The following is a 25,384-nucleotide window of genomic DNA, read 5'->3' as shown; positions in this document are numbered from 1 at the left end:
TATTCTATTGTATTCTAAAATGTGACTATATGGTTTTATATTAACTTAATAAATAAACAAAAACAAAAAATCTACTTATTTCAACCAACATTTCAAACTAAATAACAGATTATGCACATAAAACGCTGAAAACAACCGAAGCAACAATAGTATTTTAATGAGGCTATTATTATTATCATTATTATTTTGCAACAAGTTAGCCCTCTCATAAATAGCACATATAAATGAATAACTAACTTGAACTAACTTAATAGGATTGAAGTGATATTTGGCTTAAAAAATCGGTCGCCTGGCAAAAAAAAAAAAAAAAAAACGCCAGACGATGTGCATTGGGCCGCGGCTCTCTGACGCCTTATTTTCTGGGCCCCGGCCTGAAAAGTTTGGGAACCCCTGGCGTAGCGGACTAAGCGCTTGTCACCAACGCGAGAGGCACTGGTATCGAATCCGGCTGTCAGCGTTGCCTCCAGCTTGGCCGGCCGTCCTACTGGCTCAATTGGCAGAGTCAGCGGGAGGGAAGCCGGTGGGGTGGTATTCTGGTCGTTGTAAACAGCGACTCCTACAGGTCGGTCAGGGCGCCTGCACAGCAAGGGAGGGAGATGGTGAGGGTAGTGTGACCTCCCACACGTTACACCTCACCAATGAGAGTCCGCGCTGGCATCTGATAGACTTCAGGGCTCCCTAGACCGACCAGTGGGGGGCACATGCGAGCAACGACCAGGAAGGGGAGGGGGGAATTGGCATAACGACTAAATTGGGATGGGAGAAAAAACACAGAAAAACAGGAGGAGAAAAAGTGGATAAAAAAATTAAATATGACACCTTGAATTGATGTCCTTTTCTTTAACCTATAGATATGTCACCTATCTTTAACGTATAGATATGTCACCTATCTTTAACTTATAGATATGACATCTTGAAGTGATGTCACCTATCTTTAACCCATAGATATGTCACCTATCTTTAACGTATAGATATCAATCACCTATCTTTAACTTATAGATATGACATCTCATGCCACATGAGAGAGTGAGAGAGAGAGAGAGAGAGAGAGAGAGAGAGAGAGAGAGAGAGAGAGAGAGAGAGAGAGAGAGAGAGAGAGAGAGAGAGAGAGAGAGAGACATGACCCTCTAACTTCAGTTTCACTGACTCACTCTTCAAGTCCTGTTGTAAAGATATTTAATATTCATAGTCATATTTGATGAGCCTGGTGGGGTGATTTTATGAAGGTTGTGGAGAGAGAGGAACTTTCACGACACGTAGTTGAAGAGTTGTCTTTGCTTTGCCCTTGCTGGGTGGATAACAGTGATCTTCTCTACTGTTGTCCACTGGCCCTCTGGTGGTCTGTATAGGAGCTCTGTTGTTATTGTGGTATATTGTCAGCGTAGGAGCTCTGTTGTTATTGTGGTTTATACAACGGCATGCAAATTTCTCTATTCTGATTGGCTGAAACAGTCATTTTACACGTCTTTATTGGCAACAATCCACGCTGCTGGCCCAGGACCCGCCCACAACCGACCCACATCACATCACTCCGCCGGATCACAAGAAGGTGGCCAATAATCTTTACAAATGGATATGTTAATGGCGACTAAACGACTAAATATCAAGCGATTCTGTCACAGCGAATGTCTTAGTCGTTTAAACAATGTTGGATGATGTAATTGATGGGTCTTGAATCATTCTGTAACAAAAGAAAAATCGCGGATTGATTGATGGATTAATTTGCGATTTTTTTTTCAATTTCTTTTTCCTTTCGACTGTCAGCGCTCGCTCTAGTCTCCACCCACCGCCACACACCCCCCCCACACACATACACACACACACACACACACACGCACACACACGCACGCACACGCACGCACACACACACACACACTCTGCCTGCAACGCGGGGGATAGTCAGAGAGCTGGGTGCTGCGCTGTTCTAAGTGAGCATGGCCTATTGAGTTGATTGATTGATTGATTGCTAATTTTATTACTGTGCGCTTGGTTTCCAACTGGTTAAGTTTAGGCCCTCTACAGTAGGTTTAAAAAAATAAATAAAAGAATAGGGCGAAGAAAACGTTTTTTTCCTATAGGGCAAAGAAGACTTTTTAATTTGTTTTACCTACTTTATATAGAAGCATCTAAGAATGAAGTTCTATGGAAAGTAGGTCTGCATTCCCTTAACAATTGTGTGTATTGAGCCGTACTGTATTGTACCCATTCTGCATCTGGTAATAAAATGTTCAATCAATCATTCCAATAATACACAGTTGGATGTGTTAGTTTGGTTGGATGCACTTCAAGCTGCTTCCACATGGAGGCAACTTGTCTTTTTTGTAGTTGTGGGAACTACTTTTTCTGGCGGATGGTTTTTTCAATAAATCTTCGATTAATGTGTGTTTATTGTATAGAAATAAGGTTGGATGAATCTAGCAGTTGTATAAAAGCTTTACATCACTTGCAGTCGTGATTTGTGACCAATAAACCATGCCTAGGGGGGTCTAACGACCACCCCTAGGCATGGTTTATTGGTCACAAACCACTCCTGCGCGTGATGTAATGCTTAAATATTGTCAGCGTATGAGCTCTGTTGTTATTGTGGTATATTGTCAGCGTAGGAGCTCTGTTGTTATTGTGGTATATTGTCAGCGTAGGAGCTCTGTTGTTATTGTGGTATATTGTCAGCGTAGGAGCTCTGTTGTTATTGTGGTATATTGTCAGCGTAGGAGCTCTGTTGTTATTGTGGTATATTGTCAGCGTATGAGCTCTGTTGTTATTGTGGTATATTGTCAGCGTATGAGCTCTGTTTTCTATCTATTCTGCTGGCATTAGCGGCTGAGCCCTGTGTTGCACAGACCCCGGTTTTGCATAAAGAGTCTGGCCCTCTGCCTCGGTAAGGCCCTCTGACGTGGTCTGTCTCTCAGTGCCGGGCTGGTGTGAGTTAGTGGTCTGCAAGGGCCTTCAAATAAAGCCCGAGCCCTGCCCGAGCCCGTGAACTTCAGGCCCTGCCCGAAAATAAGCCTGACTGTAAATAATATTTTAAGCCCTAGCCCGCGTGAAAACCTGAAAAAAATTATTATTATTATTATTAAAATATATATATTTCTTTTGTATTTGTTTTAAATATTCGAAACACGGTTTTATATGAACGTAATAAATAAACAAAACTAAGAAGCATTTACATAGCCTGTTTCGGTCTTATTAGAATGCTGTCTCTCCCAGTGCTCGCTTATAGACTGACTCACACATCAGCCTCGTAAAACGTATTGAAGTCTATAGACTCTTCTTTGACACACACACACACACACACATGACACGACACACAATAGCTTACTCAGAAATCAGATTTCGAGCAGAGAGCAACATAATGAAAAGCACAACAAAACAGGTAGTGAGTCGACCCAGCAAATAATAAACATCACTCACCACGACGTCAGCAACGCGTCTGACCGGCTACATACATCCCAAGAACAAATTAAAACATTCGCCAACGGGCTATATTCCAACACAACCAATCGAGTTGAACTTGTCCCCTGAGTTCTCCCTGCGCGCTGCGGTAATTACATCCAAAGGTTTCTCTGGCGCAAAAGAGAAAGCGAATCTTAAAAACGAAGGTTATCCTATAACCCTAGTTATATGAAAAAAAAAGAAAACCGCAATAAAAAAAAAAAAAAAAATTAAAAACGGCGGTGCCCGGGCCCGGCCGAGCCCGAATTATTTATTAAAAAAAAAGCCCTACCCAGCCCGAACCCGCCGGGCCTGGGCAAGGTTGCAGTGCACTAGTGTGAGTGTGCCTTGGGGAGGCAGGGTGACCTTGGTGCCACGCAGCGACCGCTGGTGAGACAACGGTGAACCTCCACCTCCACCAGAGGTGCGTTCCTCCTCATATCAACACTGATTGCACGCACGCTAATGACGCCACGTGCACGCGCGCTCATGCGCATAAATGTTACCTCGCTCACATGTATAATAATAAACTTTATTTGTATAGCCTTTCATACAGAAACTGCAGCTCAAAGTGCTTCACAACAGAAAAAGACAGGCATAAAATGAGCACATAAAGTGCAGACATATAAAATCACAGTTTTTTACATTAGGATCTAACAAGCCAACAGGCCACCTTGTTTATGGTTTGATTCAGTTTTAAATAGACAATAATAAAAAGCCACTGTGTAGTGTGGTAGACACAGCTCCCTGCCTCCCTGCCCCCTCCCTGTAATATTCATGCCTTGAATATGTCATTTACGACAGGCGCGCTAGGCGCACCTTTCTGCTATGAGTACCTGCACACGGGGTCCAGATGACCAGTTGGCTGCTAACCTAGGATAGAGTCACACTCATGTTGCTCACGTTGCAATAAATAAGTTCACGTAATCTCCTTGTCCCGAATGATTATTCTCCTAAAGCTTAAATACGACACTCCCCTCAGGTTTGGTGTGAACGATGGTCTGATTCAGGCAGAGGCAGAGCACCGTTTACACCTGTGAATGTGATTGCCATGAAATGGGTTGCATTCCAGCCCTAGAGGCAATTAGTCTCATTGTCTCACAAAACAAACGGACGTAGTTGAAGACAGTAGTAGACACCGGCCTAACGAGCGGCTATTGTTATGATAATGCAGGGTAGCGCCGGCAGGCAGGTAAACACGATGCCGAGAGTCGAGTCATGTGCGTGCACGCGCTTCTGCTCAAATCTTTGGGTGCACGGAGAACGCATCCCTGACCTCCACCCACCCAGCTCTCCTTCACCAAGCCCAGCCTGAGAGGCCTCATTGCAGGTGACACCAAGCTCACTTCCTCTACAGCTCCCTGTGGCCCCTCCCTGTGGCCCCTCCCTCTAGCTCCTCCCTGTGGCCCCTCCCTCTAGCTCCTCCCTGTGGCCCCTCCCTCTGGCCCCTCCCTGTGGCTCCTCCCTGTGGCTCCTCCCTCTGGCTCCTCCCTGTGGCCCCTCCCTGTGGCCCCTACGACAATGATACCAATGATATCCAGTGTCTCTAATGCCATGCGACCTCATCAAAGCTACTTTGTTTGCCTTGCCCCCAATACTGTACCTAGGTAATAAAATATATAAATATATATATTTATTCTTACCATATATAAATCTATCCACATCTGTCTGTACATAACTGCATATAATCCTTTTTACATATCTGTAGATATACATATCTGTACAGTACATATCGTTAGGTTATGGCTATAACCAAGTTCTGTTAGTTAGGGGCGACGCTTGGCATCACCTTACTGCACTATCTCGCATATGTGCACGCGCACTGAATAAAGACCACAATGTACCTTTAATCCCAATATTCGTCTGACCACACCCCTCATCAGCTTACCTTCATAAGCAGGTGTGTGGTCACCTGCTCTCCTCCTTCCCAAGCTTTCACCACAAGGTGAGGTCAAGGGCTGCAGCGGCCGTCTGATGCCAAGCGTCGCCCCTAACTAACAGAACTTGGTTATAGCCATAACCTAACGTTCTGTTTCGTTAAGGGGCTCAGCTTGGCATCACCTTACTGCACAAGGGGAGGCCAAGCGGAGCCGCTGGCTGACAAATACACCCCGCTGACAGCCCCCCAAAACCATCAGAACAGGGAGGGCCGAGCCCCCCCGACCCCCCCTAATGGAGGGTATCCCCCCTATTAGGGGCTTCACGGGAAGGCGACGGACCCGACCGTGCGAAGAGGCACTCAAGCAACTCAACGCACAGGGTGAGCAGACCGTGGCTTGACCCCACGACTACACACACGCACAACCCGCATGCCACCCGGGAACGAACGGAGGAACAACCTCGTTACTGCCCCCAGAATCACGGGGTCAAGGGCAAACCCAACCCCGTGGCAAGGCCGTAGCAGCGGAGCGCGAAGGAAGACCCAGACCCACCAAAAGGACTGGACTCCCTGGAATGGGGGCCCGGAGAAGTCCATGATGCCAGCATCAAGACCCCACCAGGTGGGCACGTAGTGCCCCGCCCCCCACATCGCCAGCGTATTCGGACAAAGGCCCCTCAGTTACTGCCCCTGGTATTCCCAGGCGGAATCCCATCCAAGTACTAACCAGGCCAGAACCTGCTTAGCTTCCGAGATCGGACGAGATCGGGCGAGTTCAGGTTGGTATGGCCGTAAGCCGAGCGGGCCCTGTCCCCCCAATAGTACACCGCCTGGCACACTGACCCTGCAGAACAGGCAGTCAGCATGGCCGTAAGCACACAAAAAAGGTTAACCAACGGAAGCAGGCAGCGCACCGGGGAAAAACCAGGCAACAGGCTGTTAACCCTAGCCTGGAGACTGCGGACGAGACAGGCGCCAGAGGGGACAGCTGAACACAGCCGCCCCGGCGGAAGGAGCGTAAGCTGGCGGTGTTGCATGACCAAGCCTCCATTTAAAAACCCCCACCCAGAGGGGTCGAGGCAGAGAAGGCTGACACGATTGGCAGACGTCATGAACGTGCAGGGGCACCCTCAACCGGTGAACCCGGGAGTTGACACTGCTCCAACACACCAGGGAATCAACCACCTCGGTGTTACCCAATGCGGCGGTTGTTCCTATAACCCCTCAAGAAAAAACTCCAAAACACACCTGCGGGTATACACCGGCTATACCGCAGTACAAGTGTTTCAGTTTTCAAAAAAGGGTTAACCCAGGCCTACGGGTCGCAAACATCACTTCGGACCGGGCCTGGCGGTACGGGAAGCACAGGGTCACCAGAGGAGGTCAAAAAACCACCCCCACAGGCCCCTCTTCGCCATGCGTGAGAGAGGAGCGAAAAATAATGGAGAACCAGCCCCTAAGCACACCGTACTTGGTATTCCCAGGCGGTCTCCCAACCAAGTACTAACCAGGACCAACCTGTGTAGCGGCCGAGATCCGACGAGATCGAGCGTGTACAGAATGGCATGGCTGTAAGCCATTACGACAGTGCTGAGTAAAAACGTACCCAACCAGGGTCTCCATAGCGCTTAACCCTGTGACACCCAGACCGACCTGGCATTTTTCCCCCTGAAAAAAGCCCAAGTCCCTCAGGGTACCAGAACAGCAGATCTGCATCCCCGGCGGACAACGGGTTCAACTGATCTGGACCAGCGTGACCAGAACCAGTCCCGTGCCCTAACCACGCCGACATGCCTACTCCCGGAGAAGGGCAGATATGCGTGTCGATCTTAACATGAAAAGAAGGCGCCACCCAGACGTTCGGGCGAACCGCGCCTGGTGGCCCACCCCAAGGGCGTGAGACCCCTCTACATATGTTCAGATCCATTCCGTCATCATCCCCCAGACATGAACGAGAATCCGTCGAAAAACCAACCCAGGTCGTGGGATTTGGTCGTCGGAAGAGGAAAAACCCCCATCTCAGCTGCTTTATAAAAACGCTGTTTCAACCACAAGCAACCAAGGCGTGCCAGTCAATCGCCTGTTTACAGCGAGCTAGCACTATACGTGCGTCGGGACACACCCCCATCAATGAACAGGCTATTTAGACCTGTCATTGAATCCCCAAGGCGCCCAGGGGAACGACAAGAGGGGTGTGACACTCCCTAACTCCAACACTTCTGGAATAGAAAAGAAGGAAGCATCAACAGTATGTATCCCAGTCTACACAGCCGGGGTAAAAAAAATTCACATTTTTACATCCCACCACCCTCCCATAGGAAGGAGACGGGGATCCCCAGAGAGACTTCCCACGCGAGCTGTACAGATTGAAAAGAATATATTGCACCTTGAGCCATGTAAAAAATTGGTTTTAGGGCTCTCCGGGGAAGAGGCACTGAACCCATACACACTCAATAAACGAAGTGAATCGAATACATATACAATAGAATAGGACCCTTCTAGAGGGTCCACTCACTTTGACAATCTGAGGAGGAAGGCTCTGTACTCTGATGGAGGCTCCCTCACATGGAAGAAGGAGTCCGAACTCACAGAAGGCCCAAATAGGCGCTTGGTGAGGAGGAGCCCTGACCACCCCCCTGAAAACAGATCCATCACATGGACCTGAACAGCACACGGAAGTCCTACCAACAGAGACGCGCACGGTGACGTACTCTATGGCGGGGGAATTCCTGCGGTGCACACGCCCAAAATACCAGGCCGTGGGACCAGGAACTCCCTCCCCCCCCCCCCCCCCCCGTAACGTGCCGAACCGCCACGTGACGGGAACCTTGAAGGACAGGGGGTGTACCCCTGACCGACAGAAACAAGGGGGAAAGGAAAGGTTACCAGTTCACCCCTTTACGACCCCACACCCATGATACGATGTAATGACAAAAAGAGAATATGACACAGTCATAGTCAGCTCTATGAAGCGTTTGACAGCTCCACACAGCGCATGAGCTAACCTGCTATCTGATTTTTACTAAGGAAAAACACAGAATAGAGAGGGCTCTAAGAGCCCCGGTCCAACATACACATGTGCTTCTGTGGCCAGTCCAACCCAGTTGTAGGTCACATGACACACACAACCCATCATCACCTACAAAAAATGGCAAAAAACACTCAACAGAGGAACGCAGTTTTTTCACAAATCATTCTCGATTAGTATCGGCCACAGGCCTTGCTAAGCACACATGACAACGACCAAACCATTTTCTCTTTTAGGAAAATAAAGTTTCTCCAGCTGATTTAGCACAACCTCAGCAATCAAGCTAAGAGTTACATCGCATCCCTACCACACAAAAGACACAATTAGTGCACAAACATGTCTGATAGGAGGATGAAAAAGTCCCCAGGGAACCGGGGGGGAAACACAATCCTCCTATTTTACCCTCAATACGGCCAGTTAAAACAGGAAAACCTGTTAATATGTGAACACACTGTTCATTGTCATCACAGTTTGAGAAAAGAACATTCTTTTACTCACTTGTCACCAAGCATAGCTTCATAGGTTAGTTACCTTAGTTGTGAGTACACGGTACATATAAACACCATGATGTTTCTCACACAACAACCAGATCATTACATCCCAATTTGCACGGAGAAGCTAACTGCCAGTGACAAAAACAGCTCACACATAACCCGCAACGTATCCTAAATGCATTGCAGCAACACACGTTTTGGGAAAAACATCGTTATTCACAATACATCTAGAAAAGTAAAACCAGAAGACGTGTTATAAGGTCTGGTCAAACCCGTTCCTACCCGGAACGCAGATCAGCGAAGTGCAGTCACAGACACCGTAGGAACACAGCCGCTCCTGTGTTGTCCGAACTGGGCAGCGTCACCGCTCCAACCCGCACTACAGTCCTCTGTTGATGCAACCTTGCCGTCCTGGCTCAGGGCAGGGTCGACGAAACATCCCCTGTCAAGGATGACGTCGTAGTCAAGAGTGTAAAACATGTTAAAATCAAAGCACGTTCAACAGAATAGCATCAAGCTAACGGCCGCTCCAACCGTTCGGGTGCTACTGCTTCTGCTCGCGAGACGGCGAGCTAACGACGCACGCGATCAGAAGCGAGCTCACGGCGGCGCGCGAGAAGCTAAGCTACCCCGCGCCAGGCCATGGCCTATAGCAGCAAGCTAACGTTACCTAGCGATCACGACATGCTAGCCCCGCAGCTAACAGCTGACTGGCTAACAGTAGGCCCAACCTGAGCGATCCCAGCAGGCTAACGCAGCAGTTAACAGCTGACTGGCTAACCGTAAGCTAAGCAGCTATCAACTGAACCTGTAACAATGACATAACACTCACCCAGACAGGCCGCCGTTCTGAACCTCTCCTCACTTTTTAAGAGAAAAGAGAAAACAAGATGTCAACACCGCTTCACAACGGTGATTTTACCAACACCCGACGGAATCAGCACAATACCAACTGGCCTGTGTAGCTGACTTTGAACATGAATCTGCCGCTATCGCACATTCATGCACATATCCCCTCGTGAAGGAATACTCTCATTTGGATATGAAAGATGGGGCCTTAACACGGTGACAGAGAGAATCCACTCGTCCAAAACACACAGGGATCACCAGTGTTAATGGTCGCGGCCCACTAGTTAAAACTATAATGGTCTTCAGACCAAGGCCTTCTGTCGCCTAGGTGGCTGAACAAAGGACCCTAGCCTGGGGCCGGTTTCCATAAACATTGTCAAGTAGCCCCCATAGCACTAACAGACAAGTGGAGCCTGCCAGCAAAACACTACTCACCCAACCTGGAACGCACCGCTTCTCACAACAGCGGCATGTCCGACAGTTCAGCTGTGGCCTGACAGGTTTCACCCCAACAAACACAGCAAGGAACTGCAGTTGAGAAGCATGCAGCGGCGTGCTCCCAATACGAAAACCGGTGGAGGATTTTTAGAATGATCAACATCTTCCAGACACTCCAGTACGAAGACAATATCGCCGTATTTTCTCGAAAATAGTGAGAGAGAAAATAAAGATATGATGTCAACGTATCCTTGTTTCCCAAAGCTGTTCCTAACCCAATTTCTTCCATCATCATGGTGTCAAGTGTGGGGATCTACCGAGGCACTTATTCCTTGTGGTGAAAGCGAGAAGGAGGAGAGCAGGTGACCACACACCTGCTTATGAAGGTAAGCTGATGAGGGGTGTGGTCAGACGAATATTGGGATTAAAGGTACATTGTGGTCTTTATTCAGTGCGCGTGCACATATGCGAGATAGTGCAGTAAGGTGATGCCAAGCTGAGCCCCTTAACGAAACAGAACTGTAGATACTATATCTATATGTGTACATATCCCTTACCTACTCTTACCAGTTACGCTGCTGGCCAGTATGACTTACTACCATAGTGTCTTCTTTACACCTGTATCACTGTACATATTAATATTACAACTCTGTACATATATAGGGCGGCTAAGTGGCGCAGTGGGCAAGGCGCTCGCCACTAACGCAGGAGATGCTGGGTTCGAGCCCAGCTCTCGGCGTTGCTTCCGGCTTGGTTGGTCGTTCATACTAATACAATTGGCAGTATTAGGGGGTGGGAAAGCTGGTGGGTGGGGATCGGACGTTGTGGACAGCGACTTCTACAGGTTGGTTGGTGCGCCTGTACAGCAGAATCAGGAAGTATCGGGGGCAGCGTGAGCCTCCCACGCGCTACTCCTCGCCACTGAGAGATCGCGCTGTACAGGTGAAAAGATGCGACGGCTGCCTCCTCGTGTACCGGAGGGGACACGTGATGCAAGGCTTCGTCCACATTGCAGCCGACCAGTGGGAGGCATGGTCTAACAACGTTCGAGACAGGGGAGGGAAGAATTTTATAATACGAAATTGGGATGGGAGAAAAATTGAAAAAAATCTGGAGAAAAAGTAGATAAAAAAAACTGTACATATATCTGATTAGCACTATTACTCAGTACTTTTCATTTATATATTTTATATCCAGTTTAATCACCTGTCAATTCTATATTAAATTCTATATTTAAATGAGGGAAACCTCAGTGCTTTCACAAGTATAAATAAAGGTTTGAAATTAAATATTACTACTGTACTTTACTGTTACATTTGCACTCTGGTTGGATGCCAAACTTCTTTTTGTTGTACTGTACTTGTGCTGTATGATGACAACAATACATTTTAATCGAATCTAATCTGATTGATTGATTGATTGATTGAAAAATGTATTAACAGATTGCAGAATGGGTACAGTACAGTACAGCTCAATACATACAATTGTTAAGGGGATGCAGACCAGAGAAAGACTTTCATCTTGTTTACATCAGGGTCCCCCATTTTCAATTCATCATATGACACACGACATACAGATAGACAGTACTGCTACATCTATACATTTATGACATACCAGATTTGCAAATACAGTACTGTTTGTGATACAAAAAAATCCAGAAAAAGAGTGTATATACATTTGACATAGAAACTGTACATTGGAGGAGGTTGGGTAGGTGGGGTGGGGTTGGGTGGGGCTGTACATTGGAGGTGGGGGGGGGGGGGTTGTGTAGGGGGGGACACTGTACACTGTACATTGGAATACTGACATACATTTGACATAGAAACTGTACATTGGAGGAGGTTGGGTAGGTGGGGTGGGGTTGGGTGGGGCTGTACATTGGAGGTGGGGGGGAGGTTGGGTAGGGGGACACTGTACATTGGAATACTGACAAAGCCATACTTGGTCTTTACTGTACAACTGGGTTAGGACATTTGTAGGGGCCAGTTTTGAATTGCAGTCTCCCGTAGGTGTTCTTTGAGAGATTTTTTTATAAAGTGGGTAGTAATTCACATTCCTTTACAGCTTTGGGTAGGGCGTTCCACATTGATGTGGCATAATTGCGAAACGTGTTTAGTCCCTTGTTTGAGCCGAATCTGGGTTCTAATCTAATCTAATCTAGGTAACACAGGACAGTGATTTAGTGGGTTGAGGGACCTTGTTGTGTCTGTTGGGGATAGAAAAGGCGCCATTTTCTCAGCTCAGTTTATGTTCCTTGTACTGGTTTATTTCAAGGTTCCCCCTCCTCACCCCCCCCCCCCCCCCCCCCCCCCATCTCTTCAGCATCACACATGGTGGCTTCACAACCTTGAGCAATTTCATGCTCTTTTCTCTCTCTCTCTCTCTCTCTCTCTCTCTCTCTCTCTCTCTCTCTCTCTCTCTCTCTCTCTCTCTCTCTCTCTCTCTCTCTTTCTCTCTCTCTCTCTCTTCCGAGAGTGAATGTTTGAAGAATTCAAGTAATTTCCCAGCGAGGTCATCATCAGTGAGGGGGATGAGGAGGAGGAGGAGGATGAGGAGGGGGAGGAAGAGGAAGAGGGGGAGGAGGAGGAGGAGGAAGAGGAGGAGGAAGAGGACAGCGTCGTGTCGTGACGAGAATTTATTCCAAGACGTAATTATAAACGATTTCTTCTCGCTGCATTCGAAACGAGAACAAACCTCCTCCCCTTCCTGTGAGGACTCTGTTCACACTTCTTCTCTCCCCTTCCTCTCCTCTTCTCTCCTCTTCCTCTCCTCTTCCTCTCCTCTTCCTCTCCTCTTCCTATCCTCTTCCTCTCCCCTTCCTCTCCCCTTCCTCTCCTCTTCCTCTCCTCTTCCTCTCCCCTTCCTTTCCCTCTCCTCTCCCTCTCCTCTTCCTCTCCTCTTCCTCTCCCTCTCCCCTCCCTCTCCTCTTCCTCTCTCCTCCCTCTCCCCTTCCTCTCCTCTTCCTCTCCCTCTCCTCTTCCTCTCCCCTTCCTCTCTCCTTCCTCTCCTCTTCCTCTCCCCTGCCTCTCCCCTTCCTCTCTCCTTCCTCTCCTCTTCCTCTCCCCTTCCTCTCTCCTTCCTCTCCCCTTCCTCTCCCTCTCCTCTTCATCTCATCTCCTCTCCCCCTCCCCTTCATCTCCCCTTCCTCTCTCCTGCCTCTCCCCTTCCTCTCCCCTTCCTCTCCCTCTCCTCTTCCTATCCTCCCCTTCCTCCCCCTCATCCTCCCCTCCTCCCCCTCATCCTCCCTTCCTCCCCCTCATCCTCCCCTCCTCCCCCTCATCCTCCCTTCCTCCCCCTCATCCTCCCCTCCTCCCCCTCATCCTCCCTTCCTCCCCCTCATCCTCCCCTCCTCCCCCTCATCCTCCCCTCCTCCCCCTCATCCTCCCCTCCTCCCCCTCATCCTCCCCTCCTCCCCCCTGCCCCTCTGTCACACGGATACGCCGGCACACACACGCCAGTCAGATGTGATTATACTTGGGCCTTGATGCCAGCTAACGTCACTGTGCTGAGGGGGGCTCTTCTCGGCAACTCTGAGGACTATTGATCTCCCCCGGTACCCCCGGTACTCTGGGGAAGCATAAATATTATCATATTCCCCCCCAGGCGCGTGGCAAATTTGGCCTAAGCGTGGCTGTGATGGAATAAACCGAATCAATCTCTTAGGAGACCAAGGGCAAGGTGTCTCCTGGACTGACTGCTTTAGCACGTCGCAACTGTTAAATCCTTTAATGACCCGAGGTCCCAATATATGACCTACCTCAGTATTTACAGCTTAGACACTTGTTAGTTCAAACCATTAGGGTTCGCCTCGACACCTCCCCCTAGTGGTGGCTTGCGGGCACAATTAATGGAGGGCTTTTGGTTAAAGGACACAAGGCCTCGCTCTACCAGAGGCTTCTGGGAGTTTCAGACTCGGGGGGGGCTCATCCGTTGTTGGCCTCATCCGATCTCAGGCAAACTTGGGAGACGGATCTCAATGTTCATTCACAGAGGGGGAATGGAGCGGGATTCTGCATAACTGCATTCAAAGAGATGACCGCCAAAACCTGCACGGACTACAACGTATGACGTTACGTATATCATGCCAGTTAGAGTACCTTGTCTATACTGCACCTTGTCTGTTTACTTTTACTCGTACTCATAGTATATATTCAGATTCTGATTATTTATTGCCTATATATATATGTATATTTTTATCTACTTTTTCTCCCATTTTCTATTTTTCTCCCATCCCAATTTCGTATTGTCCAATTCTACCCTCCCCTGTCTCGAACGCTGTTAGGCCATGCCTCCCACAAGCCGGCTGCATTGTGGACGAAGCCTTACATCACGTGTCCCCTCCGGTACACGAGGAGGCAGCCGTCGCATCTTTTCACAGGCGCACCAACCGACCTGTAGGAATCGCTGTCCACAACGTCCGATCCCCACCCACCAGCTTCCCACCCCTAATTGCGTTAGTATGAACGACCAGCCAAACTGGTAGCAATGCCGAGAGCTGGGCTCGAACCCAGCATCTCCTGCATTAGTGGCGAGCGCCTTGCCCACTGCGCCACTTAGCCGCCCTATTGCCTATATTTATTGTAATGTATAATATAACCGACAGGGCAAACAGACCCTCATCTGCACCTTTGTTTACTTTTCTCATATGTTTATATTCAGTCAAATATATTGTTTACACAGTTTATTTTGTCCTCATATTTTTATATTCAGATCAAATTGTATTGCCTATATTTATGTCTTTCTACTATTACCCTGCCCATACCTGTACCTGGTCATGTTCTTACTCTTGTTCTTCTTACTGGTCTTGTTCTTACTTGTCATGACATTGTTTGATGTTGACGTTGTGTTTTGACTCCAGTGGCGTGTTTGCTTTACCGCCTCTTCTCCGGTGATCTGACTGCCAGGCAGGTGACCTGTTCTGACTGCCAGGCAGGTGATCTGTTCTGACTGCCAGGCAGGTGACCTGTTCTGACTGCCAGGCAGGTGATCTGTTCTGACTGCCAGGCAGGTGATCTGTTCTGACTGCCAGGCAGGTGATCTGTTCTGACTGCCAGGCAGGTGATCTGTTCTGACTGCCGATCTGTTCTGACTGCCGATCTGTTCTGACTGCCAGGCAGGTGATCTGTTCTGACTGCCAGGCAGGTGATCTGTTCTGACTGCCGATCTGTTCTGACTGCCAGGCAGGTGATCTGTTCTGACTGCCAGGCAGGTGATCTGTTCTGACTGCCAGGCAGGTGACCTGTTCTGACTGCCAGGCAGGTGATCTGTTCTGACTGCCAGGCAGGTGATCTGTTCTGACTGCCAGGCAGGTGATCTGTTCTGACTGCCAGGCAGGTGATCTGTTCTGACTGCCAGGCAGGTGATCTGTTCTGACTGCCAGGCAGGTGATCTGTTCTGACTGCCAGGCAGGTGATCTGTTCTGACTGCCAGGCAGGTGACCTGTTCTGACTGCCAGGCAGGTGATCTGTTCTGACTGCCAGGCAGGTGATCTGTTCTGACTGCCAGGCAGGTGATCTGTTCTGACTGCCAGGCAGGTGATCTGTTCTGACTGCCGATCTGTTCTGACTGCCGATCTGTTCTGACTGCCAGGCAGGTGATCTGTTCTGACTGCCAGGCAGGTGATCTGTTCTGACTGCCGATCTGTTCTGACTGCCAGGCAGGTGATCTGTTCTGACTGCCAGGCAGGTGACCTGTTCTGACTGCCAGGCAGGTGATCTGTTCTGACTGCCAGGCAGGTGATCTGTTCTGACTGCCAGGCAGGTGATCTGTTCTGACTGCCAGGCAGGTGACCTGTTCTGACTGCCAGGCAGGTGATCTGTTCTGACTGCCAGGCAGGTGACCTGTTCTGACTGCCAGGCAGGTGATCTGTTCTGACTGCCAGGCAGGTGACCTGTTCTGACTGCCAGGCAGGTGATCTGTTCTGACTGCCAGGCAGGTGATCTGTTTTTTTTTTTTTTTTTTTGTCTTTTTCCCCCTCCATTTTCCTCCGATTTTCTCCCATCCCAATGTTAGTCGTATGCCAATTCCCAGTCCCTTCCTGGTCGCTGCGCACTTACCCCCCACAGTCAGATCATCTGGGAGAGTGGAGGCTACCACGTGCTTCCTCCGACACACGTCCAGCCAATCACCGCTTCTTTTCACCTGGCAGCGCGGATTCTCATTGAGAGGGCGTAGCGTGTGGGAGGACCACACTATCCCCCTCACGTCCAATCCGCGCTTAGCAGGCGCCCCGACCGAACTGTAGGAGTCGCTGTTTACAACGACCCGGACCCACCCCGCCAGCTTCTCCCACCCTCTGATACAGCCAATTGTATCAGTGCAGACGGCCAGCCAAGCTGGTGACAACCCCGGAGCTGTGAGCTGGATTCGAACAGGCAAATCCAGCTCAGCTCCGGGGCTGGTGACGAACGCAATCTCCGCTCGGCCACCTAACCGCCCTCTGGCAGGTGATCTGTTCTGACTGCCAGGCAGGTGATCTGTTCTGACTGCCAGGCAGGTGACCTGTTCTGACTGCCAGGCAGGTGATCTGTTCTGACTGCCAGGCAGGTGATCTGTTCTGACTGCCAGGCAGGTGATCTGTTCTGACTGCCAGGCAGGTGATCTGTTCTGACTGCCAGGCAGGTGACCTGTTCTGACTGCCAGGCAGGTGATCTGTTCTGACTGCCAGGCAGGTGATCTGTTCTGACTGCCAGGCAGGTGCACAGATGTGCGCTGTTGCCGGATCTCTTTGATCTTCGCGAGGGGCGCGCCGGTGTTCCCACAGAGCACTCTCTTCCGTCACCCGGCTTTTCATCCACCACCGGGGGGGGGGGGTGCTCTTCCCCTCCCGCCCGCCCAGACTGAGGCCAGGGAGATGGATGAAGACGGGTAAACGGGATGAGGACTCCCCTTCCTCCCCTTGGAAGAACCGCTCACGCCGAGGTCAAGAGGACATCTCCCCCCTTTCTGAGACAGAGGGCTGTGGTGCAACCAGAGGAGGTTAATGTGCGCATAGTCGGGTCTTCATGGTTGATACAGATGTGTTGTTAAAGGATAACTCCAACATTTTGGGAAATTAGCTTACCGTCTTCTCCAGAGAGAGACAAGACGATGGATACCAGTTTCCTCTCTGTGCGTTCAGTAGAAAGCTATCTGGCTGCATGTTAGCCTAGCTTAGCACAATGAATGGAAGCAGACATGACCGGGTAGCCTAGCCATTGTCCAACTAACACCTCTCCCATGTCCGCATTCATTGTGCTAAGCTAGGCTAACGTGCAGCCAGATAGCTGTCTACTGAATGCACAGAGAGGAAACTGGTATCCATCTTCTTGTCTCTCTCTGGAGAAGACGGTAAGCTAATTTCCCAAAATGTTGGAGTTTTCCTTTAAAGAATTCCTGGTAGAGGACTTTGTTCTCCAGGAGAAGAACCAAGACCCCCCCCCACCCCCGTTCATAGGGGCGACAGTGTCTCAGGAGGTAGAGCGGTCGTCTGGTAATCAGAATGTTTCCAGTTCGATTCCCACTCCTTCCGGCAGCGTGTCGAAATGTCCTTGAGCAAGACACTTAACCCCTAACTGCTCCCGATGAGCAGGTTGGCACCTTTGCATGGTCGCCTCTGCCGTCAGTGTGTGAATGTGTGAGTGAATGGGTGAATGAATGGGTGAATGTGAGGAACAAATTGTAAAGTTTGAACAAGCTGACTCTAGAGCTATGTGGCAGGGGCTCAAAACGATGACAGACTACAAAAGCGCCTCCCTCAAACTGAACAGTGACATCTCCTTAGCAAATGACCTCAATACCTTCTATGCGAGGTTTGATGCTGGTAATAACAACACCAGCTCACAAGCCACGGCAATGGGGGGGGGGGGGGGTCTGCTGATGGAGACTCAGTGTTCAGGGTAACAGAGCATGAGGTGAGGCGGACCTTTAAAAAAGTGAATATCAGGAAGGCAGCAGGTCCGGACGGCATCCCCGGCCGCGTCCTAAAAGTCTGTGCCGACCAACTGGCCCCAGTATTCACTGACATATTTAACCTGTCCTTAGAACAGGCTGTCATCCCCACCTGCCTGAAGAAGTCCACTATTATCCCTGTACCCAAAAAATCCAAGCCTGCTTGCCTCAACGACTACCGCCCTGTAGCCCTCACCTCCATAGCCATGAAGTGCTTTGAGAAGCTAGTAAAGGGCTACATCTGCTCCTCCCTCCCCATCAACATGGACCCCCTGCAATTTGCATTCCGCCCCAACAGGTCCACAGAGGACGCCATAGCCCATGTGCTGCACACAGCAGCATCACACCTGGACAAGAGGCAGGGGAACTATGTGAGAATGCTATTCATCGACTACAGCTCGGCATTCAATACCATAGTCCCCTCCATACTCATAACCAAGCTCAGGGACCTGGGCTTGAACTATGACCTCTGCCAGTGGGTCTTGGACTTCCTGACTGGCAGACCCCAGGTGGTGAGAGCAGGCAACTGCACCTCCTCATCCATCACCCTCAACATAGGGGCCCCCCAGGGCTGTGTTCTGAGTCCCCTCCTCTACTCCCTGTACACACACGACTGTGTGGCTCAGCGGAGTAGCAATACAATCATCAAATTTGCTGACGACACAGTGGTGGTGGGCCTGATCTCTGCCAACGACGAGAGGGCCTACCTGGAAGAGGTCAAGGTCCTGGCGGGATGGTGCCAGGAAAACAGCCTCTCCCTGAACGTTAGCAAAACAAAGGAGATGATTGTGGACTTCAGGAGGTCGGGGGTCAAGGACTACAGCCCCCTCAGCATCGACGGGGCACCGGTTGAGAGAGTCAACAGCTTTAAGTACCTCAGAGCCTACATATCCGAGGACTTGACATGGACCACACACATTGACAGTGTTGTGAAGAAGGCACGACAACGCCTCTACTTCCTCAGGCGCCTAAGGAAGTTCCAAGTCAGTCAGAAGATCCTTAAGAACTTCTACTCATGTACAATAGAGAGCATCTTGACCGGCAACATCACCTCCTGGTTTGGGAATAGCACTGCACAAGACCGAAGCAGACTACAAAGAGTGACACGTTCAGCCGAACGCACAATTGGAGGGGGGCTCCCCACCCTCCAGAACATTTACAACAAGCGTTGCAAGGGCAAGGCTAAGAGAATCATTAAAGACTCCAGTCACCCGAACAACTGCCTCTTTGAACTGCTGCGGTCAGGCAAGCGATACCGGAGTCTCAAGGCGAGCACAGAAAGACTCAGAAGAAGCTTCTATCCCCAGGCCATCAGGCTGCTAAACGAACAATGAACACTACACAACAACAACCACCAAACGCACATAGCACACACATCCACACGCACACACTCACTTTAAACAAACACACTGTAGCACCCACTCCACACACTTTATAGCACACACCCACTTTAAACAAACACACTGTAGCACCCACTCCCCACACTTTATATTTATTGATGAAGGATTGCACTACAACTCGTACACCTTACTGTGAATTGTACCTAAATTGTACCTCATCCCATTTCTGCTTTGCACTATATAGTACTGTACATTAGTACACTGCATAGTATTGTATATTATATGGTAACTCAGAACATTGTACATATGTCTATACCGAACACTGTGACCTCATTTTCTTCTTCTAAATTACATGTTATACTATGTTATTTGATACTATCTTGTCTAGCACAGTCTCTGGAGCGTAACAGTAAGAAGCATTTTGTATGAAAGTATTCTGTACTTCTGTATGACAACTATTAAAGAAACTTGAAACTTGAAACTAAAGCGCTTTGGATAAAAGCTGCTATATAAATGCACCATTTACCATAATAATAATAATGCAGGACTTGCTCAGAGGTCTTTAATTGGCATGCAATTATCCTCAACACACACACACACACACACACACCGGAACACACACGCATGCATTGTCTCTGTAGGATCGCCGATGCGATTCGTCTCTGCGATTAACCCATCCCGTCGTCCTTCCCCCCAAGGGCAGCCGGGAGCAGACAGGCGTCAACGTGAGCCGCGCCAGGGGACCAATCCAAGTGCTCCTGTCCGTCTTCGTCAAGGACGCCACAGCGTTAGCGATCTGTTGTTGTGCATGTTTTTCCATTGGGTTTATCTTATCGGGGGGGAAACCCTTGCGAGCACGGGGAGAACATGCAAACTCCACACAGAAAGGCCCGGGAGATACCCCACCTGGGTACCTGGCATCATGGAAACCTGGTCCCCAAGCGGGAATCGAACCCTGGACCTTCTTGCTGTGAGGCGACAGTGTTAACCACTACACCACCGTGCCGCCATTTGGGGGGGGCGATAGTGGCTCAGGAGGTAGAGCAGTCATCTGGTAATCCAGAGGTTCCCGGTTCGATTCCCACTCCTCCCAGCAGCGTGTCAAAGTGTCCTTGAGCAAGGGAGGATGAGGGGAGAGGAAGGGGAGGAAGAGGAGAGGAAGAGGAGAGGAGGGGGAGGTGTGAACAGAGGTCAGAGAAAAACCTCCGCACAGCTTCCATCTGGATCCCAGTCGGTCCGTATTTCCACCTCGGTTTCCCCTCCAGACTGACAGCACTATTACGCTTCTAATGAGGCTTGGAAACGGACGTGGCTCCGGCAAATGACCTTTAAAGTTACAAGCATTTTACGGCACCCCCTCCTGTCACCGGCACCGCGACAGCACCTCTGGGACGCCCCCGCTTGCTCGTATCCCGCCCGCCGGTCATCCTCTACAGCTGCGGCGCGTCGGTAGTTGGTACAAAAAACCCCGTCGCCCGATATCACATCATTCACACGCGGCCCTCTTCTCGCAGGTCTCTGTGTGAGAGCTGTTAAGAGCTACGCGGGTATTTCTGTTTTTCGACAAACGCGAGTGGACTGTCGATGGCGAGTGCACTGATTAGGACTTCCACTCCCTGCGTGTGTTACAGCCTCGTCTCCCAGGGTTACTGTTGGCTGCCGACGCCGGGGTGATTAATCTCTGTCTTATCGGAGGATGTCAGTTTCGGTTTACTTACAGGCGGCAGGGTTCCTCCTACTGCGGGTAAAAACCGTCATTCCCAAGGAAAGAAGCTGTGAGCTGCCAATCTTTTGTTGGGTCTCCTGCTGTTCTCTCTACCTGCCACCAGGTCCCGTATACCTTTCTCCCTCCTCACCCTCCATCTCTCTCTCTCTCTCTTTTTAGAAGAAGACAATTACATTACTGTTACAAATTGGCTCAAGCTCGCAACAAGAATGTGGGAGACACAGGCACAATTTAAGAAACAACAAAGAATCTATTATAATTAAACTAAGGGAGCAGGCAATATATATGAATATCAGTGTGTCAGCAGTGTGTGGATGAGTGTATGTGCAGCATGAATGTGTAGGTGTAAAAGCACAGAAAGTAACCAAAACCAAAGGAACCAAAGACAACAACCAACAGAACCAAACCAAAGGACCAAATGTGTGGGGAGTTCGCCAGAGATCAGAGGCAGCCTCAATGTGGGGGAGGGTCGTCAATGTTGTCAAAAACATTACACAAGGCAATTGAAATCCTAGTTACACATACAGTACACACAGTCCTCATATCTCTCCTAGTTACACACAGTCCTCATATCTCTCCTAGTTACACACAGTCCTCATATCCCTCCTAGTTACACATACACACAGTCCTCATATCCCTCCTAGTTACACATACACACAGTCCTCATATCCCTCCTAGTTACACAGTCCTCATATCCCTCTTAGTTACACACACACAGTCCTCATATCCCTCCTAATTACACACAGTTCTCATATCCCTCCTAATTACACACAGTCCTCATATCACTCCAAGTTACACACAGAGTCCTCATACCCCTCTTAGTTACACACACACAGTCCTCATATCCCTCCTAATTACACACAGTCCTCATATCCCTCCTAGTTACACAGTCCTCATATCCCTCTTAGTTACATACGCACAGTCCTCATATCCCTCCTAGTTACACACAGTCCTCATATCCCTCCTAGTTACACACAGTCCTCATATCCCTCCTAGTTACACATACACACAGCACCATAGTTGGCAACGGGGATCGAACCAGCAACCTTTTGGTTACTGGCCGGCCTTTTTTAACTCTATAGGCCATCCTGCCTCCCCACTGTCAAACACACCTGCTTTCTTTTAAAATCCTCAATACATTATTCCTACATTTACATTTAGTCATTTAGCTGACGCTTTTATCCAAAGTCTTAGTGCATAGTAGTATAGACATATTAGCATGATGGGTAGTAGTATAAGTATAGTAGAATAGTAGTAAGGTACATAATAATAAAAAGACAGTAAGAAGGTTTGTTTTTCTTTTCAATTTCAGATATTGTTTGAAGAAGTGTGCTTTTAGTCGACGGGCAGAAAATTGGCCCAGGTTTCAGCTGTCCTGACTGTGGTGGGAAGTTTGTTCCACCATTATAGAGTGAAGACCGAGAAGAGAATAGGCGGCTTCTCTTTGATGACCGCGAATATGCAGAGCATAGGGGTCTTGAGGGTGTGTAGTTAGAAGATGTAGAGTGGAGGGGTCTTGAGGGTGTGTAGTTAGAAGATGCAGAGCGTAGGGGTCTTGAGGGTGTGTAGTTAAAAGATGTAGAGCGGAGGGGTCTTGAGGGTGTGTAGTTAGAAGATGCAGAGTGGAGGGGTCTTGAGGGTGTGTAGTTAGAAGATGCAGAGCGGAGGGGTCTTGAGGGTGTGTAGTTAGAAGATGTAGAGTGGAGGGGTCTTGAGGGTGTGTAGTTAGAAGATGCAGAGCGTAGGGGTCTTGAGAGGTGTAGTTAGAAGATGTAGAGCGGAGGGGTCTTGAGGGTGTGTAGTTAGAAGATGCAGAGCGTAGGGGTCTTGAGGGTGTGTAGTTACAGTAGAAAATGCAGAGCATAGGGGTCTTTAGGGTGTGTAGTTAGAAGATGTAGAGCGGAGGGGTCTTGAGGGTGTGTAGTTAGAAGATGTAGAGTGGAGGGGTCTTGAGGGTGTGTAGTTAGAAGATGCAGAGCGGAGGGGTCTTGAGGGTGTGTAGTTAGAAGATGTAGAGTGGAGGGGTCTTGAGGGTGTGTAGAAGATGCAGAGCGTAGGGGTCTTGAGAGGTGTAGTTAGAAGATGTAGAGCGGAGGGGTCTTGTGGGTGTGTAGTTAGAAGATGCAGAGCGTAGGGGTCTTGAGGGTGTGTAGTTACAGTAGAAAATGCAGAGCATAGGGGTCTTTAGGGTGTGTAGTTAGAAGATGTAGAGTGGAGGGGTCTTGAGGGTGTGTAGAAGATGCAGAGTGTAGGGGTCTTGAGAGGTGTAGTTAGAAGATGTAGAGCGGAGGGGACTTGAGGGTGTGTAGTTAGAAGATGCAGAGCGTAGGGGTCTTGAGGGTGTGTAGTTAGAAGATGCAGAGCATAGGGGTCTTGAGGGTGTGTAGTTACAGTAGAAAATGCAGAGCATAGGGGTCTTTAGGGTGTGTAGTTAGAAGATGTAGAGCGGAGGGGTCTTGAGGGTGTGTAGTTAGAAGATGTAGAGAGTAGAGGTCTTTAGGGTGTGTAGTTAGAAGATGTAGAGCGGAGGGGTCTTGAGGGTGTGTAGTTAGAAGATGCAGAGCGTAGGGGTCTTGAGGGTGTGTAGTTAGAAGATGCAGAGCGGAGGGGTCTTGAGGGTGTGTAGTTAGAAGATGCAGAGCGGAGGGGTCTTGAGGGTGTGTAGTTAGAAGATGCAGAGCGTAGGGGTCTTGAGAGGTGTAGTTAGAAGATGTAGAGCGGAGGGGTCTTGAGGGTGTGTAGTTAGAAGATGCAGAGCGGAGGGGTCTTGAAGGTGTGTAGTTACAGTAGAAAATGCAGAGCATAGGGGTCTTTAGGGTGTGTAGTTAGAAGATGTAGAGCGGAGGGGTCTTGAGGGTGTGTAGTTAGAAGATGTAGAGTGGAGGGGTCTTGAGGGTGTGTAGTTAGAAGATGCAGAGCGGAGGGGTCTTGAGGGTGTGTAGTTAGAAGATGTAGAGTGGAGGGGTCTTGAGGGTGTGTAGAAGATGCAGAGCGTAGGGGTCTTGAGAGGTGTAGTTAGAAGATGTAGAGCGGAGGGGTCTTGAGGGTGTGTAGTTAGAAGATGCAGAGCGTAGGGGTCTTGAGGGTGTGTAGTTACAGTAGAAAATGCAGAGCATAGGGGTCTTTAGGGTGTGTAGTTAGAAGATGTAGAGTGGAGGGGTCTTGAGGGTGTGTAGAAGATGCAGAGTGTAGGGGTCTTGAGAGGTGTAGTTAGAAGATGTAGAGCGGAGGGGACTTGAGGGTGTGTAGTTAGAAGATGCAGAGCGTAGGGGTCTTGAGGGTGTGTAGTTAGAAGATGCAGAGCATAGGGGTCTTGAGGGTGTGTAGTTACAGTAGAAAATGCAGAGCATAGGGGTCTTTAGGGTGTGTAGTTAGAAGATGTAGAGCGGAGGGGTCTTGAGGGTGTGTAGTTAGAAGATGTAGAGAGTAGAGGTCTTTAGGGTGTGTAGTTAGAAGATGTAGAGCGGAGGGGTCTTGAGGGTGTGTAGTTAGAAGATGCAGAGCGTAGGGGTCTTGAGGGTGTGTAGTTAGAAGATGCAGAGCGGAGGGGTCTTGAGGGTGTGTAGTTAGAAGATGCAGAGCGGAGGGGTCTTGAGGGTGTGTAGTTAGAAGATGCAGAGCGTAGGGGTCTTGAGAGGTGTAGTTAGAAGATGTAGAGCGGAGGGGTCTTGAGGGTGTGTAGTTAGAAGATGCAGAGCGGAGGGGTCTTGAGGGTGTGTAGTTAGAAGATGCAGAGCGTAGGGGTCTTGAGGGTGTGTAGTTACAGTAGAAAATGCAGAGCATAGGGGTCTTTAGGGTGTGTAGTTAGAAGATGTAGAGCGGAGGGGTCTTGAGGGTGTGTAGTTAGAAGATGCAGAGCGGAGGGGTCTTGAGGGTGTGTAGTTACAGTAGAAAATGCAGAGCATAGGGGTCTTTAGGGTGTGTAGTTAGAAGATGCAGAGCGGAGAGGTCTTGAGGGTGTGTAGTTAGAAGATGTAGAGTGGAGGGGTCTTGAGGGTGTGTAGTTAGAAGATGCAGAGCGTAGGGGTCTTGAGGGTGTGTAGTTAGAAGATGCAGAGCGGAGGAGTCTTGAGGGTGTGTAGTTAGAAGATGCAGAGCGGAGGGGTCTTGAGGGTGTGTAGTTAGAAGATGCAGAGCGTAGGGGTCTTGAGGGTGTGTAGTTAGAAGATGCAGAGCGTAGGGGTGTTGAGGGTCTGTAGTTAGAGACCATTGACCGGAGGTAGGCGGGAGCCGTTCCCCTCGCTGCACAGTACGCCACGGTGTCCCTCT

This window comes from Notolepis coatsorum, assembly GCF_963971535.1.
Source record: "Notolepis coatsorum genome assembly, chromosome: 10".
In the NCBI taxonomy this organism is placed as follows: domain Eukaryota; kingdom Metazoa; phylum Chordata; class Actinopteri; order Aulopiformes; family Paralepididae; genus Notolepis; species Notolepis coatsorum.
This window is presented reverse-complemented; position numbering follows the sequence as displayed.